The sequence below is a fragment of the Accipiter gentilis genome, chromosome 7 (assembly GCF_929443795.1).
Source record: "Accipiter gentilis chromosome 7, bAccGen1.1, whole genome shotgun sequence".
Classification (NCBI taxonomy): Eukaryota; Metazoa; Chordata; class Aves; order Accipitriformes; family Accipitridae; genus Astur; species Astur gentilis.
In genome coordinates, this window is record NC_064886.1 from 38,460,876 (window position 1) to 38,478,340 (window position 17,465).

A 17,465-nucleotide genomic window follows, 5' to 3' on the forward strand; every position below is an offset into this window, starting at 1 on the left:
CAAAGGGACGGCTCATTGGTTACACAGGGTATGAGTAGGAACAAGCACAGATGCAAATTGTACTGGGGACACGATGATGCAGAGCTGTGAACGTATGGACAAGTTTTGTCCTTTAACTGTGCACAGGGGATTATTCAGATGTCTGCTCAAAAGAATTTAAGTCACAGGAAGTGCACAAAAATGCCTCTTGTATGATGGGGAGACAAGATGCAACAATTTCTAAGGCCCTAAATGATAAGCCAAGTTTTATCCAAATGTCCTCTGAATTTTCATGCATTTCTGACCATGGTAATTTTGTATAATTAGTCCAGGAAATCTAAGTAAAGCATCGCTTGATTTCTGTAATTGCCAGAAAGACACCACAGGAAACAGAAGCCTTGATATGGTATGAGAATGATACAAAGAGGCACTATGTTCTCATGACGATGGGCTCCTCTTTAATCTATACCCAACAGCGAGCAACTCAGTAAATGACAACTGGGTTCCAAAACCTCTCTTCATTAATGTACAAATACAGGTCTAGCTCTATTGCTATCTCATAAAGACCCCGCTGCCGTGGCATTTTTATGACATTTTTTGCAAAAGAAGACAGGGTTCAAAAACCGCTGAAAGGGATAATAACCATTTCGTGTAGTCTGCACACACTATATGAGGAACGGTAGAGAGAAGTTCTGAGACAGCTGTCTGACATCCATATTCCAAAATGTTTGTATCACTGATATAAAGGTATTATGACACTGACAATGTTACTTTCTTTACAATTCTATACACCTCTTAATAATACTACAAGTGATTTTCCAGAGGATCATTTGGGAGAGGTTCGACCGAGATGCCCACACACTGATACCCACGTTCCTGTTTTGGCAGATACTCCTCGTGCAAAAGAACAAAATTAATTTGTCCCTCTAATGAGCTCCTCTTGATCTGACACATGCGACATAAATGGTATGGTATCATTTTAATTTCTAGCAGTCACATGCGTCTCTCAGTTGCCCAGCCAGTGGGACTGGTCCCTTTGTGGGCAATCTCAACAGAAGGAAGCAACTGAGGGAAATGACTGAAGTGCAGCACATGGGAAATTTTCCTTTTACGTGGTGAGTCTTTCAGGGACATTTCAGGGATGACACACAGAAAAAACAAGGTTAAAATCCCTATCTCCTTGAAATCAATGGGATTTTTGCCATTGACTCCAGGGGAGCCAGGATTTCTTTCTAAGATACTTTGAAAAAGATTGCAGCCAGTCTTGTTCAGTAGCGTTAACCAGTGTATCACCACTGGCTGCTGCTGATTTACACCAGCTGAGAATCTGATGCTCGGTATTGCAGAGAGGACAGATTCATCCCGCTATCAGTCTGCATTGTTACTCACCAGCCTGAGCCTGTGCTGCAGATAAAGGGAGGGCTTTAATCCCCAGCACTCTCAATCCAATACCTTTCACCACTGCCAGATTCACATTTTGTTTTGTTTCTTTAATACGAGTTTACAGAAGAACGAAACTGATAAACTTCCTCCTGCTCAGATTGCAGGAGCACAGGATAATATAACAAGTTAAATGAAACATTAGGAGAAATAGAAAGCACTTTAGAAAACATGCACTGCCTCTTTAACATTTCAAATTTTTCTTTTAACATAAAATTACAGCATAATATAAGAAAGGAATCCAGCAAGATGCTTTATCACAATACTTGGGCAACTTTAACTCATCTCAAGTGTTATTATAAGAAATAGAATTTACTGGTATGGACTTCTATTCAATAGCACTCCTTCCCTTTTTAATGAAATGTCATTATTCCAATACAAATCCTTTCATTCTGCAACCCGCTCCCCCCTTCATCTCACTATATTTCATTTCCTGCAGTTACGTGATATTATTGCCTTTTTTTCCACAGCTATTGATTTAGGTGTATATGGTTATTACAATGCAAAATAAAACAGTTCCCCCATCCATTCTACCTTGTACCGTTGAACATTAACTTAATTTGTTTCAAATCTGCATTTGATTTGGCAAGGAAACCATTTATCTTTATGAAGAAAGCCCTCATAAAGTAGGGACTTCAGGAGATCACCGCTTTAAAAATTTAATAGCCTTGTGTCTTATACACTAGAAAAATGAATTAAACCTTCAAATATTATATGTCTCAATGTAACCTCTTTGCATTTCATACTATGTTTAATTTATTATATCCCAGGAAAAAAAATAGATAAAACCTCACTAGATTTAGGGTAGCAGTTGGTTCTCAGTTTTGTTTTGACTTGGGTTGGGTATTTTACATGCCGGGATTAAAAGTCTATCAATACGGTATTAGCAGTTGGATGTAGCTGATGTTGTTAGGCTGAAGCTGATTGTTACGTATCTGATTTTCTTGATTTGGTTCTCAGCACTGATGAGAAACATTAAGTTCTGAAGCCACCACCAAAGCTGACCTTCCAACCTGCATGTAACGTGCAATATCTTTAAGGATGATTTCTGTGGCATGAGCAAAGGACAAGCTTTCAGAGTCTAAGGTGATCACATATCAAAACAATTTATGTATTCTCACTAGAGATGGAATATTTGGATTGCAATGTAGTATATGATGCCTTTTGCATGACTGGTGAACAAATGAGGTAGGAAGCAGAAATATCCATGACTGTAATGGAAAAGTTCTGGTTTAGAGAAATAGTCACTGTATGACTAGGCTGATGAACAACATCAGCAACCAAGAGAAAATAATCAAATGTTTTTGCTGGGGTGAGAACTGCTCTAGGTATTTATGTCCCTTATTTCTTGGAAAAACTTATTTCACATTGCCGCATTAATATAGTCATTCTAGACATCTTTAAAAGAGTGGCTTTCCTTCCTTCAGCCTGTTTTTCCACTCTGACCAACAAGAGCTGTGCTAATTTCACTGATTCATTAATAATTCATGTTTGCATCATCACTGAAGACACCAAAATCAATCGCAGTCAGAAACCTAAATACCTTTCAGGACCTGGGCTGAAGGCTCCAGAATCACTGGCCGTCTCTGCAGTGCCAGAGTTAAGATAAAGGTCTCCTTAGCACACAGCCCTGCTGACCGCTTACACTGAAACCTCTAAGGCAAACCTCCAGTAACTCTAGACTCCAAACCTCTGAACTCCAGCATACAAATTTGATCATACCCTAGCATAGATCCTCCCACACTCCATTTCTGTGTATATTTGGAATTCACCCAGGATCTTGAATCTTGAACACAGGGGTCCAGACAGCAGCAATCCTACTATTCCCTGTTCTTCTCGCCCAACCATCCTGCCCACTCATACACCTCTTCTGTGCCTTTCGGTCAGAATAAGCTTAGGCAAAAAAAAAAAAAAAAAAAAAAAAAAATTTAGTTTCTGAGGTTGATTCCTACGAAGGTCAGCTTCACAAATACAGCCTACAGGAAGAATAGGCATGAGGAAGACTATGAAGACAGACAGCTCATATAGTTTGGTCTGGCTGAGTATGACATGAAGTTTAAGCCTGAATCAGCAAACCAGAAACACATCAATAGGCTCTCTCGAGTCAAGAACTAGTAGTGAAACTGTGAGTAAAAATTATACTACTTACTCAGATGAAGAGTTATAAAGGTAAATACCCAACTTTAGGCAGGTTGACCTTAGTCAACTGAGATGAAAGACACAATCTTAGCATGGCACACAAAATACAAATGTCGTATTGTCTCTCTTGAGGCGGGATTACATTAATAATTGGGTTTTTGTTAGGATTCTCGGTAGTGGAAAAATCATAGTCAAAAGATACCTAGAACGAGGAAAGAGCTTCAAGCAGAGAGGCATCATGAAAGGACCGAAGAAAACTTAAGCAGAAGAAAAAAGCACCTCAAAGGACTCCTTAAAAAGGACAACCAAGTGAAGGGAAGAGGGCAATAAAACAGCTAGAAATTGTGTAAGTAGGGAAAGAAGGAAGCTCATAATGTTCAAATCTAAAATAAATTCACCATCAGAACAACTTCCATCAGCCTGCATCGCTGTATTACTGAGCTATATTCTTTGGTACACCTAAGTTTTATTGATTTTACAACTATAAAGCAAACAGCGAACACTAGAAATACATTGGATAGGTCTCATTACAAATCTCCCTGTCTGTATCTTAGAACATTCTTAAGCTGCATTTAGCAAGCAACCTGGAAAGCGCTGATATACTGTGTACACATATTAGAGACATGACTGTATTTGCCTATTTCTTCCCAGTAGGTAAAAACGGGTTGTTTTCATTGGATGATCTCCAGAAATGAAATCAGAGCACGGCATTGTGATTACTCAGCTCATACAACGAATTCCCAGTTTCAGTAAGAATAAGTAACATTCTAATTTAGAGTTGATATTTGACACTGTGTAAGAGGGGAGGGGTCTACTTTCCATTTTCTCCTTAGACAACAATGGTAAACTGCAAAACTCCCTGCTAAAATGTATGATCTTTGGAGAATGCTAATTGACCTACTAAAGTTGGCTTATTTTATTCGGTGAAATTTGCTTATCGCAGGCCTCTAGGTGCTCTACATAAACAATATAAACGAAAATAATGAATAGACCAAATACCTAAGTGACAATGGGGACCACATCAATAGCTGTCTGCCCAACAGAATACGGCTCAAAAGAAACTGTATTATAGCATCTGATCATCTCAGAAGAGAGAACTTTCCCCCCTTCTGAGGTTTGCTTTATTTCCAAGCACAGGGGGATTTGTTAGTTTGAGGCAGATCAGGTATATCCACCCCTTGCAGACTGCAGAGCACAGCACTTCTGTGGATATGAGTACATGCAGAATTGATGCCATCCTGTGGGTGTGGAAAGCGGATATACAGGGAGGGCAGGCGATCCTGATGAGAACGGTACACACTCCCACATTGCCAGGGTAGACTTCTCCAGCCCAGTGGCTGGTCCGAGACTACAAATAGAGCAAAGCTATTGAGCTCACAGGCACCCTTCTGTTGATTCCCTACACTCACGCAGGCACGAGGACAGGCACACCACCAGCAGAGGTTATCTCTGATTTTATGCATTTTCCAAACTAGATGATTTCTCTCAGGATAACCTGATTTATTTATTTTTTTCATTGCTATTTCTGTGCATTAAGTCTAGGGAGATTTCTGAACAGGATGAAGCGAGTACATCGTCTTCTCATGGAAAGGCTCATCCAGCAGCAATGTTCTCTCTAGGTCAACCAAGTCAGAAAATAAACCACATATGTAGGAACACGGGCAGGATCTGAGAGTAAACCAGTCACCCGATGTGAGTCATAAGAATGCTTCAGGGATATAAATTATGAAACTGCAAATTTAATATTGAAATAACCAGACTAGACTTCTGCTAGCTAGCTAACAAAACGACGTTCAGCATAGCTTCATTCACTGCTCACTCTGAACTTGCCAGGTCTAGGCTGCTAGTGAGCTGGAGGCTTAGGTTGCTCTACGTCCCACTTGTCCCACAAGAGTAGTTCTGAAATACCGACTGCCCTTCCTGATGTGGGGGACGGAGGACAGACCCTCCTCCATTTCGGAAAGCAGGATCCTAGGCAGGACCAAACAGGCACTGCCTGCCGGACACTCGCGTCCCGCTGAGAACGCCCCTTGCAGCGTAGTGCTCAGACTGGGATAGCAGATCGTCACCTGTGATGATAACTACCATTCACTACATGCACGATTCCCAGAACTATGCAACTCAGCAGTCTTAAAAGGTTTAAGTGTATCTGGTGATTCTCTGGCCAGTGAAAGCAAAGCAGACAATAATACCTGTTCTTCATAGATTTTATACCACTTAGGAGCAGGTACATGGAATCAGAGACATTCTTCCTCTTCACAGATTTAAAAGTTTGGATGGGAAGAAGCCTCATTCAATCTTCTGCTAAAACAGTATGAAACACTCTTCACAGCTGTAATTTCCTGTAGCATCTAAAATGTTTCCTGTTAATATTTTCCATGTTGTTGCTGTTTTTATGAAAAAAATCCCCTAAATATTAACATTTTCAGCCGGCAGAATGGAAAAAGCTAACATAACTCTTAGAGACACAGCATACAAATCCAGAAATAGATCTAAAGCCGGATTTCTCAGCACTCCCTAAATTCTGTCACGGGGAACAGACCATAACTCCAGCCCAACCTTCTGCTTTTCCTCACCCAGTGCTCAGATGTTGTAATTTGACCTTGATTCCAGCCAGAAGAGGAGCCTCACTTCTGTAGCGTAACACCGATCATGCACCTTTATTTACTCATTGTATCCATACGAATTCCTCTGTTGCCTCCTCCTCAAATTGCCATCGCAAATAATAGTCCTACCTTTGCCTATAATGCTTGGAAGAGAAAGCTTAGGCTCTTTCTCTGGGAGGAAAAAGATATTTAGTAACTATAAAGATAGTTACTCTGTGCTCCTGCTATTGAATTTTTTTTAGCTCAATGGGAGGTTTGAGAGACAGGGAACAATAAACACAACAAAGCTACAAAGTAGCCAAAACCAAACCAAACCAAAACACCCCTGTGTTTTAGTCCTATAGTGGCTCTCAGCTACCCTCACAAATTCCATTTTAAAAGATTTAATGACCGCCCATATTGTGAGCAGCTAAAGGATGAGGCACATCTACAAAGACCAGAACTATGCCAGTAGAAGTGTGCCCAGCATTTGCTAGGAGCTTTATTGCCCCAAGAAAACTAGAAAATGCCTTACCCTTGTAGAGCAGCAGTAACAGACCCAGTAAACAACTTCTATTATTATTTTGCTGTTTCTTTGTCCGTGCTGCCTGGAGGGCAGAACCAGCTTTGTATGAGTATTTGTTTGGCTACCCTGGCTGCCCAGCCTAATTACTCAGCAAAAAAACGTGGGCTGATTCCTCATCTGGTAACTGTAACCCAGCGACTGCCAGCCCCTGTCAGTGAAGCTAGGTGTATTTATACCAGGCGAGCTCCGTCTGTCTGTCTGTCTGTCTGTCAGCCTGTCTCATCATCTGGCACGGGGCTATGGGATTTATGCAGCATCTCCTCTCTAGCTAAGCGAGAAAAATATCAAATCGGACGCACTTGCAAGACGGTGCAATTAGCGCTGAATTGGGTGTGCAGATTAACATTTGTTCATGTATTTACCTACTCATGAACAAATTTTCAATAATGATCTCTACAGCTGTGGCCATAATTTGTGTACTCAGAGACCATGAATATTGGCAGTCAAATGTCTTGTGTGTGCCCACAAATCTGGGAAAGATCTAACACGGGATCAAGGCATGCCTTTTGAGAGCCTTCTTGTTCTAGCTGGGTCCTCGCTTATTCCAATGGAGAAACCAGTGAATTGGTTGAGATTCTTGATAGCCACAGTAGAGGAATGTAAGCAGAGCAGACTGAAGATACAAATGCAGCTCCAATTTCAGAAGCTCTTGCTGCAAATTGGCCTAGTTTGTGGCTTACATGAGCAGTGAAAAATACTCACTCTTCCCGGAGAGCATTCGGGATCTACCACAGACACTGCTCGCTTGAATGTTATATACAGCTTTTGAAGATCTTTGCAAACTTTCTGCTTGAAATTAAAAGCAAAACTACACATACCATTTCAAATAAGAAAGTTTTTTTCACTGAGAATATGCATGTGATTTCGGCTTTGTCATAAATCAGCCTGTAAAATTTCTAGCCAGACTTTTGTTAAAAAGCAAAAAGAATGCTTACTACTGTGGCCATCTTGTGCCAGAAATACAGTGGCTGGCAAAGCCCCGTTTTAACAGGAACAACTCGTGACCCCGTAGGTCACTCTGAATTGCACTGGCCTGGACACACAGAGTCAATTAAATCAATGAGACCGTACGTGGGATACAAGTGAGTCTCAGAATCCATCCCCCAACAAGGGACTCTTTTATTTGTCCACCTTTTTTCCATAGACAGCTGCAGGTGTTTCTGCCAGTCTAACGTACAGCGAAGCATGGGCTCCACGGCGATTTGTAGATCAGCCCCGTAGAGTGCCATTACTGGGTTTTTCATATTTGTGATCACACGCCCGTACCTCGCCATTTGTATCTCTTCATATTTTGATTATTTAGATGCAAATCCACAGCACATAACAAATTCCCCCTCTCCCAAAATGCAATCGATTTTAAAAGCATGCGAGCAAGAAACTGAGCGCTCAGAGTCTTTGCAAGTGTCCATGACATGAAAGACTTTAAGTGACTGTAAGCTATTTTCCTTGCTGTCAAGCTGCCAGATGATTTTCCTGCCATTAGCACATGCCTATACAGGCCAAACTAATGCTTGCCTTTTTGGACATATGTGAGGAAATAAATGTAATTACAAGCAAGATGTAATCACAATTGCTTTACTATTAAAGCTGCTGTTTGCTCTCACAGTTTAGGTAACAATACATGCAGGAGAGGGGAATTGCTTAATGTTCTCAGAAAAGGGGAAAAGAGGGAAAAAGATAAATATGGCCTCTTTCATTTATATCTGTGAAAACACAACATTTAAATGCAGAATTTGACTTTCCAAATATCACACCAAAAACCTTTTAACAAAAACAGCAGGGAGAGAAAGCTCTTTAAACCATGATATTCCATGAAGGATTATGAAAATAGAGGTCATTGCAAGAAAGAGAATTGCAAATACAACTTGAAAAGCTTCTCACATTTGTAAATACATCGAGGAGAATTTATTCCTCTCTGGTTTTGCTACCAAAGGATATTTACAGGTTCCCAGGGAAAAAGGAAGGAAAAAAATGACATCAAATTTGATATACTCTGTGTGGTGCAACATGCTGATGTGTAGTAGTAACACTCAACTGAGCTTCAAAGGAAATGAGTTTTCTAGGCTGGAGTTACACATTACGGGCCTGATCCTGACAACACACTGAGCATTTCCTGAGAGCTTTCGTGTGCCCTCAGCTCTCGCTGAATTCAGAGACAGCTTTTGATTTCTTTTGGTGCTGGATTATGATCAGAAGTAATGAGACAAAAATGTAGCGTGCTTCAAAGCAAGAGCTGAAGCTCATCTTCTTACAGAGCCTATCACGCTGGGGCCCGCGTCCTTCATTAGGGCTCCAGAGTGATAAAATAATAACAGTTATGATCCTCATAACAAAGTGAATCTTGGTTTGCCTGTTCAGACAGTCCCAGACTCTGCACAACGACACATCTTACGTACCCAGCGCAAGAACAAAATGCATTTGGGCTACTTGCATAGGTGCTTTGGCATACCAATGACGCAGAAGTGGCCGAATACATTCCCAAACCTTTGACTGACAGCTGTTATTAGCAGGTTTCAGTGCCCTGGATCAGTGAGGCCTGTTTTTCAGCAAACCCCAAGTACCAACAGTCTTAAAATTATACCTATTGGACGCGTAGGCTATCTTATTTCCAAGCAACTAAACCCACTGCCACGTGCAGACGACGTGCAGGCAGCCCCTTCAGACTCGAGCCATAGGAGGTGCTAATTTGTGACAGACACAGCCAGCAGATCATGTTTTCCATCCATTAGTGATGAATGACTCCCACAAACTTCAGAAGCTCTGTTCAGGTGGTATATGCACTTTCATATGACCAAGGATTAAAACTCCTACTGTTTTGAACTAAATTATCTGAAACTTCAGATATTTCTACACTCGCGCCGTGAAAATAAACTGGAATAAAGTGACGTATACTAGAACCAGCCTTCCCTGCCCAAACTTTTGGTGAATCCAAATACTGGAGAAGATCCCTCTGAAGTCTGTGACACGGTACAGGTGATAGTTATCCCCACTGAAAAACCAGTCCAAAACCTGCTCATCTCTGCAAAAGGCCACATTTAAGTCTGCCTTTGCCACACAGGCTACACAGTTTTGCTTGAACTTGGCAGTTACTTTACAGCTGCAAGGTGAAACTCTGATGACTGAAATCAACGGCAAAGCTCTCACTAGTTTTAGCAGAACTAGGATTTCACCTTATGATTTCCTTCTGTACGAAAAAAATCAAGCAGAGACGGAGCTCAACTTCTCACTGCCCAGACATCTGATACCAATAATACTTTTTTACTCTGTCCAAAACTATATTTAAATTGCATTTCTGGCAGGTTTTGAGATGTGTGATATAGATCTCCTGCTATCACATCAGATGTAGTTTCCTTCAGAACTGTTGAACCAGATGTAAAATGTGAGAGATGTAAAAAGTAAAATAAAAACCCTGCTCAGAGTGAAGTGTTTCTGGCATGTGGCTATTATATATGGGGGTTTTAGATGTATATCTCCACTCCAGCCATTTAAGAAGGTACACAGTACCATAAGTCTATTGGAGCTGATTAGTGCCAGCTACTTGTGATCAGTAGGAATTTAAAAACCAAGGGCTGCCAAACACTAACAATTTATAAACTGTATGCCAGCAATGTGCTGCAACCGAATATTCTGTAGTGTACTTAATTTCAAAGTAGATCCACATTTAGAACACTGAGGGGGGAAAAAAGAACCTAATACATCACGTCAGTATTTGATTTTCAGCACTTAGAACTATACATGTTCTGTTTCTTACTGACAAAGAGAACCAGAGGCACAGAGTGAAAGGAATTCTTGTGAGGTTGTCAAGCATTTGCACAGACAAGAGGTATAGTTGTAAAGTAATTCTCCCTTTTCAAGCATAAAATTGTCTCTTACAAATCTCAGTTGCAAATGTGCATAGGTATAGGCCTGAGTTACAAATGAAGAGCAGTGAACAAATACTTTGGCAGCAAAGGTGAGTCAAAGCACAGTGACACTGAGGGAAAAAACAGCTGCACTCACAGCACATTAGCATCCTGATTGTATCCCACTCCCCACAGACTGAATGATCACTTGCATGACATTCAACAGTATCTGAGGAGCAAAGGAATTTAACCAACTGCCTGTTCTTAGAAGGGCAATGATTCTCTTATCACAAGTTTTATCTCCTTGCAACCCCTTTTTAGTCCAAGGAAATCACTCCTGATTTATCATACTGAGAGGAGAATTAGTCCGAGCCTATTTCATCACAAGAGCAGAAGTCCTCCAAAAAGCAGGGCTTACCATCTCCCAGGGACTGAAATTTGTCCCTCCCTGGTGATTATGTGTCTATTAACATCCCCAAAACACTATGCAGCATAGTGCCTTCAGTTAGCTACTACAGCTTGGACCACTCTAAAAATGAATATAATTATGTCCTGTGAGCAAATCAAGAGAAAAAGAATAAGGAAAAATAAAAAGCTATGACTCATCCAATCATCAAGAATCAAAAAAGGCTTCTCAGGAAAAAAATCCAATGAGACAAAAATTCTGCCTGGTCCCAGGAGAAAAGCGATGGCTTTGTTGTACGCAGCACCCTGACACTAGCTCAGAGGTGCAGAGATGGACATTACTGACAAATGGGCACGAAAAATTGAATCTGCTGTAAAGTAAAGAAGGCTCCTTCTATCATTCTTGTCCATGAAAGATACCCAAGGGATCTATCTTTTTTTTTTTTTTTTTTTTTTTTTTACTATGAACAAAAGACTTCCACAGCTTATCAAGTCAAAAAGCCTCACTGAATTGAACTGAGAAGAAGAGCTAAAAAAAATTCACCCATAATCCTTGTAGTTAGTCTCTATCTACACAGCATTTTCTATAAGTACCTAAATCCCCTTAAGTAAACACAATATACTGAAAACTCTATGCTTAGCCAAGCTCCTTCACTGATATGAGCAACTTTTAGGAGTTCAAGGAAACAAAAATGCAAATCAGATCTTTGACAACCCAGCTCCCTGATGCAAGACATGAGGCGCAGGAACCAAGCGAAGAGCCCCAGCATGACTGGAGAGCAAAGAATGTGATAATTCCCGTCCTTGCTGACTTCTGGCAAGTGCTGCTTGGGTATTTTAATATCATTGTAATTTGTAATTGTTCAAATTGATGACATCCCAGTTAATGGAGCTATAAAAATTTACATGAGCTGAGGCTCAAGGCTCAAAGGCATTCCTCTATGATGGAGCGTGGGGATTTGGGCAAGGGGAGCTAAAGTGGCCTCTATGCTTGATAGAGGCAGACTTAAACTGGGCCATTTTGATAAAGGTCTGAGAATGCTCAAGGAATGATACTTATAGTGCCAACAGTCAGGAATCTTTCACACTGTCACTGGCCGGGCATCTTCAAACCCTCTCCACTGTATATTGCACATAGCTAACACAGGAATCCTCGAAAACACGTTTGGAGCACCTCGCCCTAGTGAATCCAGCTGTGAGGCAGTGTGCTGAAAACAAAGCAATATCTATGATTATTCATAACAAGGAGTATTGCGCATTCTTTGGAAAGCACGCATCATCCTTTGTACTCAGGAAGAGTCGCGATACACCCCGGTTTACCCGGAGGGCCTTAGCAGAAGCTGTGGAGTTAGAAACATACTTGTGATGACAAATGCAGAGATTTCTCAATAGGTATTTTAATTTGGGTTCCTGCACTGAATTACCACACCCCACTCCTGCAAACACAATCTTAGATATGGCAAATATTTGGAAATACATGGAAATCCAGATGTTCTCTCATATAGTACTGGAAAAGATCACTATAGACTATGTTCAGTAGATGCCAGTTATGATCTTTCACATACATTTTTAGAGAAAAGCTGTAATTTAAAAAAAAATGAAATTGATTCTAATGGAAAGTGACATTTTAGTTCAGTCACAATTACAATCAACCAGACTTACTCTTCGCATTAGAGGCAGGATATGATCTTTAAGTTCATACAGGGTTAAGTTTGTCATCCTCAGAGATTTCTTAATGACCCTTGTTATCTAAACCCCGATTCAGAATGGTGGCTGTGTATTACGTTTTCAATGCACATCCCCAGACGTATTAGGACATGAAGTGAACCTGACAGGGAGAAGAATATTTCCTTTCTCCTCTGAAATGCCCCAGGAGGGTTTTCTGCAGGTGACCTCCTCAGACCTTGGCTCTACATTAGAGTTATTGTCCTGAGAGAAGATTCAGTTAAAACACCCAATTCATTTCATATAGTGCTCTTGAGTTTATTCTTGGTGGCAGCTAACTTGTAAAATTTTATTATGGATTCTTCTTTGGTTTGCTTGATGGAAAACAATTATTCTATCATCAGGTCTAAATTATATACCTTGGTGGACCACACAATTTTCTTTCCATTACGATTTTCAGATAAAATGTTAATTTCTGCTTAAAACAAAGTTCAAAATATCCTTCCTAACATGATATTATCAATATATTAATTTAGACCTCACACTTCCAAATGGCTGTGTTCAAATAGGTCTGATATCCTAAAATGAGCCTTACGACTTCTGAATACATCCTGTTGACAATAAAAAAAATAATAATAACAACAATAATAATGTAGCAGCATGCTGGTGTCTCTTACAAGAGCAGAGCTCATGGTCGTAGGCTATACACAAATGCTTGGTAAGAGTTCATCTACGTCTGAAACTGCTTATACTATTATCAGACAAAAAGACACAGCGCAGAGAGTCCTACCCTGGGTAAGCGAAGCTGAAGCACAGAAAAATATGCAACTTCTGCACAAATAAACAAGCTATCTCTGAACGAGCAGATGTGCCTCCACAGCCTTGTACGGACACCAGCTCACACGCAGAAGCAGCAGGGACCTGCCGGTGCAGCAGTGCCCCTGCTTTACTAGCTCTGCTTTCTGAACAGGCTGATGCAGCTGCGCTGCTTCCAGAGCCAGCCTATCTAGAAGTAACTCGGGTATCTCTGCACTTAATTACAGAGGGTAGGTGTACCCCACAGAACTCAGAAGATTTGAGAAGGGCTATGCTGCCACCTAGAACCAAGACTTCCAAATCCCAGCTGAGAAGAGTAGCTTGAAGTCTGTTCAGGTGTGGGGCTTCTTAGTGGCATTTTCTCCACAGCAGCTCTGGCATTTCCTTGGGGAAAAATGTCGATGACGGCAGAGCTAAGCCCATACAATTTATTTACATGCATGTTTTGAGATTATTGTAGAGCGTACCTGACCTTGAAATATATTGCTTTACAGGGCTGTTGGCAGGGAGCTACTCTTACACTACAATAAAATTTTCAGTGCTGTGACCCCACTCTGGTTTCATGACATCGCCCTATGCCTGCTCTGGAGTGACAACCCACCAGCTGAGGCAAGAAGTTAAAACCACCCTCTCTCTTCCCCAAATGCTGCGTGTTCTCTAAGATAAGGGAAGTAAAAGTGGATAATGAACATCTCTGAAACCTTTTAAAAATTCACCAGGATTAGAGAGAAGAACCCAACCATCTGCAAAATGCAGCAGGTGCAGTCCCTCAGAATCAAAGCTGTTTTCAAAAATGGACAAGTTTGAGTTGGATGGGCCCATTTTCTGGAAAAAATAGAGCATTTCAGGCGCTATGTGCCCTCTCTCTTTCATACAGACACATGCATTAGAAGTCTAATACACGTTCAAAAACAATGAAAAATTCCCACTGATTTCACTAGGCTTCAGGTAAGGATGGTCTGTGCTTACAGGAGGTTGAGCCCGAAATATTTGTATCAAGCCTTTTCTTTTAAATCCCTGGGCAACAGACATTTAAATTCAGGTTCACCTCTTATCCCACAAATTTGCTGTTTCCAAGTTGCTGTTCCTAGTAGAATTTTCTCTTGCAAAACAATCTGCCATCTACTGAAAAATTCACATACTTATAGAGCCATTATTCATATATTTGTTATATATGAAGTGAAAAATCCAAGCCACTAGAAACATTATGCAGTTTCTTCAGTGCACTGTACAGTCAGATTGCTCTGATGAGATGGCAGATGCAACCTAGGAAATTAAAGTAAAGCTAGTACTGAGGATTTGTATTTAGAATCTGGCTGAAAGCACAAGGAACATTTGAAGCAGCTTTGTGCAAAGCCTGTTCACAGAGATGAATCTTGTTTTGTAGCAAATATCATGGTGGGGTTAAAGTCTGTTGAAAAACCCCAAGTCTCCTGGAGGAAAATGCACGGAATGTGATTTTACTTAAGGCTTAGTAGAAAGTCCTAGGAAATCATTCAGTGGGTTTTTTCATGCTTGCAATATACAGTTGAACATCAATTTGGAGGCATGCAGAATTATATGATCCTATGGAAATCAACATGGTAATGAGTATTAACATGATAATTAATAATACACTTAAATGTGTGTCATGCAGTTGAGTGAGCCAAGAATGAACCAAATGTATTGTACCAACTAACCCCCCACAGTTACAAGACAGAAATGAACAGCATTTTGTAATTATACACAGTGACATATTTTCTCATATCTAGTGCCAAAAAAAATATCACTTTTTGGAATTAAAAGAGAGAGCAGCAAATAGAAACAGCTATGTCATCAGTAATTGCAAACATGTTTTCAGCTCCAGCTTCTGATAACTATCCAAAGACGTTCTTTTAATTGGTAACATTGACAACTGTCCAAAAATAAAGGAGTCTTTAAGGGCCATGTTCACTCCTAACAAGTCAGATAAAGAAATCAGAGTGCCAGAGGAGTACCTAGAAAGTTTTGAAAGGAGATGGGAATCAGCAAATAAGCAGCACAACCAAAAGTAAACCGTGCTGCTTGTAAAGGGGCTTTTTAGATATTACAAGATTCTATTAACTTTGCCCCATGGGGCCTGATCAAGTTGCCCATGAGAGATGGACAACAGATAGACTTACCATATTTAAAATATAACCACGTCTCACAGGAACACTAAGAGGATTGCCTAAGACAAGTCTTCTTAACACAGGAGCTCTCTAGCATGTGATAAAACAATCTGGTGAAATCCAAAACAACTTTCCAGCTGATACAGTGTCAGAGTCAGAGAACTTGGTTCCAGACCTTTACAACTAAAAGATACTTTTGTAGGGCATTACTCTTGGACACAGGCGAGATTTCAGTCCAAGATGGTGTCTCATGTTCCTCAGTGGTATTGGGGGAATCTGATGACCCATACACAAACCCTCACCCCATCGCAGGTAAAGTGGTTTATGGAAATGAGGTCTATAAAATGATCCAAAGGCAGGCAGAGGGAGACTCTGCCAGATCCCCTCTGCGGCCAAAAAGACATTTCACCAGCCTGATCATGTTTGAACATTAATTGTTACTTAACAAGAGCTACTGCTTGATAACATCGCAGGCAAGCAGGAGAGTAAGGTCTCTACTCTGAAGTTTCTTATCTAAAGAAATTTTGTCTTTCAAGTATCATACTATACCCGTATTAAACAATGAAGCCCAAAGAAGCCCACAGATTCTGGTCCTCAAGGACTGAACAGGAATTAGGACACTGAATGCCTCTGAGTCTAGGGAATCCAGAATCCCAAAATATCTGCAGGTCATAGATGACATAAAAGGAATTAAAAAAACCCTTCAGTGATAATAGCCTTAGTACAAATTCCAGCTGGAACTGACCTAGGAGAGCTCTCAGCAAGAGAAATGTCTCTTTATTCACCTGGCTGAACAACCAGGTACTAAAAGCCTATGTGATCTACAAACCTCTGTCCACTTACCACACAGGTATATTCCATACATCCCATGACAATATTTTGCCATTTGCTACTAATTGTTGTGGAAGAAGTAAGTTCAAGTGACTTTACATGTCCTGACCTTTAAGTTCAAAGACATCTTTACCTTCTCGCTCCCTTGAAATCAGCATTTCTCCCTACGATGAGCTGCCTCCTGTCTACTTGTAGTATTTAAGCTACTAAAAATACTGTATTCAAAGAATGATTAATAAAGCTTGTTGGGGCCCAAGAGCTGCCATGGAGATAGCTTTGTGTACATCTTAAAGTATGTGTAAATACATGTTTGGACAGTTGTTAAAAACATGTATAATTTTTTCCAAACACCACAGCTCTTTCCAAAGAGCATAGTCTGATGGCATAATGCACATTTAAAGATTTTTTTAATAGTCTGTTTTATTTATAGTTATTTACTCAATAGAGTACATCAAGCCCTCAAAACCTTTGTGGGCTATGTGTGAATTAAGTAGGCATTCACCCAGTTTTTTAAAAAAATGTGTCATTTACACAGTGGATCGATCTGTAGAAGACATTACAATCAGACACTGCACGCAGGAAAAATAAGACTTGAATATTACCTGGGGAGAGTTACCGTGATACTTCTACATCCACAGGGAACAATTCTGCTTTCAGGATGCCAGTGTAAATCCAAAGCATGTCCATTAAAACCAATGCTTTTACGCTGTTTTTTTCTTCTTGGTATGTGGCAGCATAATTCAAATCTTTCTGAAAGACATGGAAATTTACAGAGGAGGCAGAGTCCACTGTTAGTAAGTTTTCCAATAACTCAGTTTAAAATACAGAATGAACAAATATTTAGTGAAGGCTTTCAGAAAATCCTGTTCCTCTCTATTTTAGCTGGCCTCTCACATGTAAAACTTGAACTGAAATCTCCTTTCTCAAGTTTCACAATGTGCTCAATTCAAACATGGTAATACATGTTGGTAAAGAAAGAATCTGATGAGTAGCACACCACACGTTCTTCAAGCATAAATTATTTTGAGACATGCTTCCCATTGAGTAG

The 17,465-nt window shown here is 40.3% G+C and overlaps 1 long non-coding RNA gene across 1 annotated transcript in view; it reads right to left on the minus strand.

Annotated features, from left to right (window-relative positions):
* The window catches only part of LOC126040834 (uncharacterized), a 48,960-nt gene extending 31,797 nt beyond the window's left edge, over positions 1-17,163 (minus strand). The window contains exon 1 of the long non-coding RNA XR_007506723.1: positions 17,020-17,163. This is a non-coding gene — a long non-coding RNA (uncharacterized LOC126040834). The remainder of the gene's footprint in view (positions 1-17,019) is intronic.
* Positions 17,164-17,465: the final 302 nt, after the last annotated feature.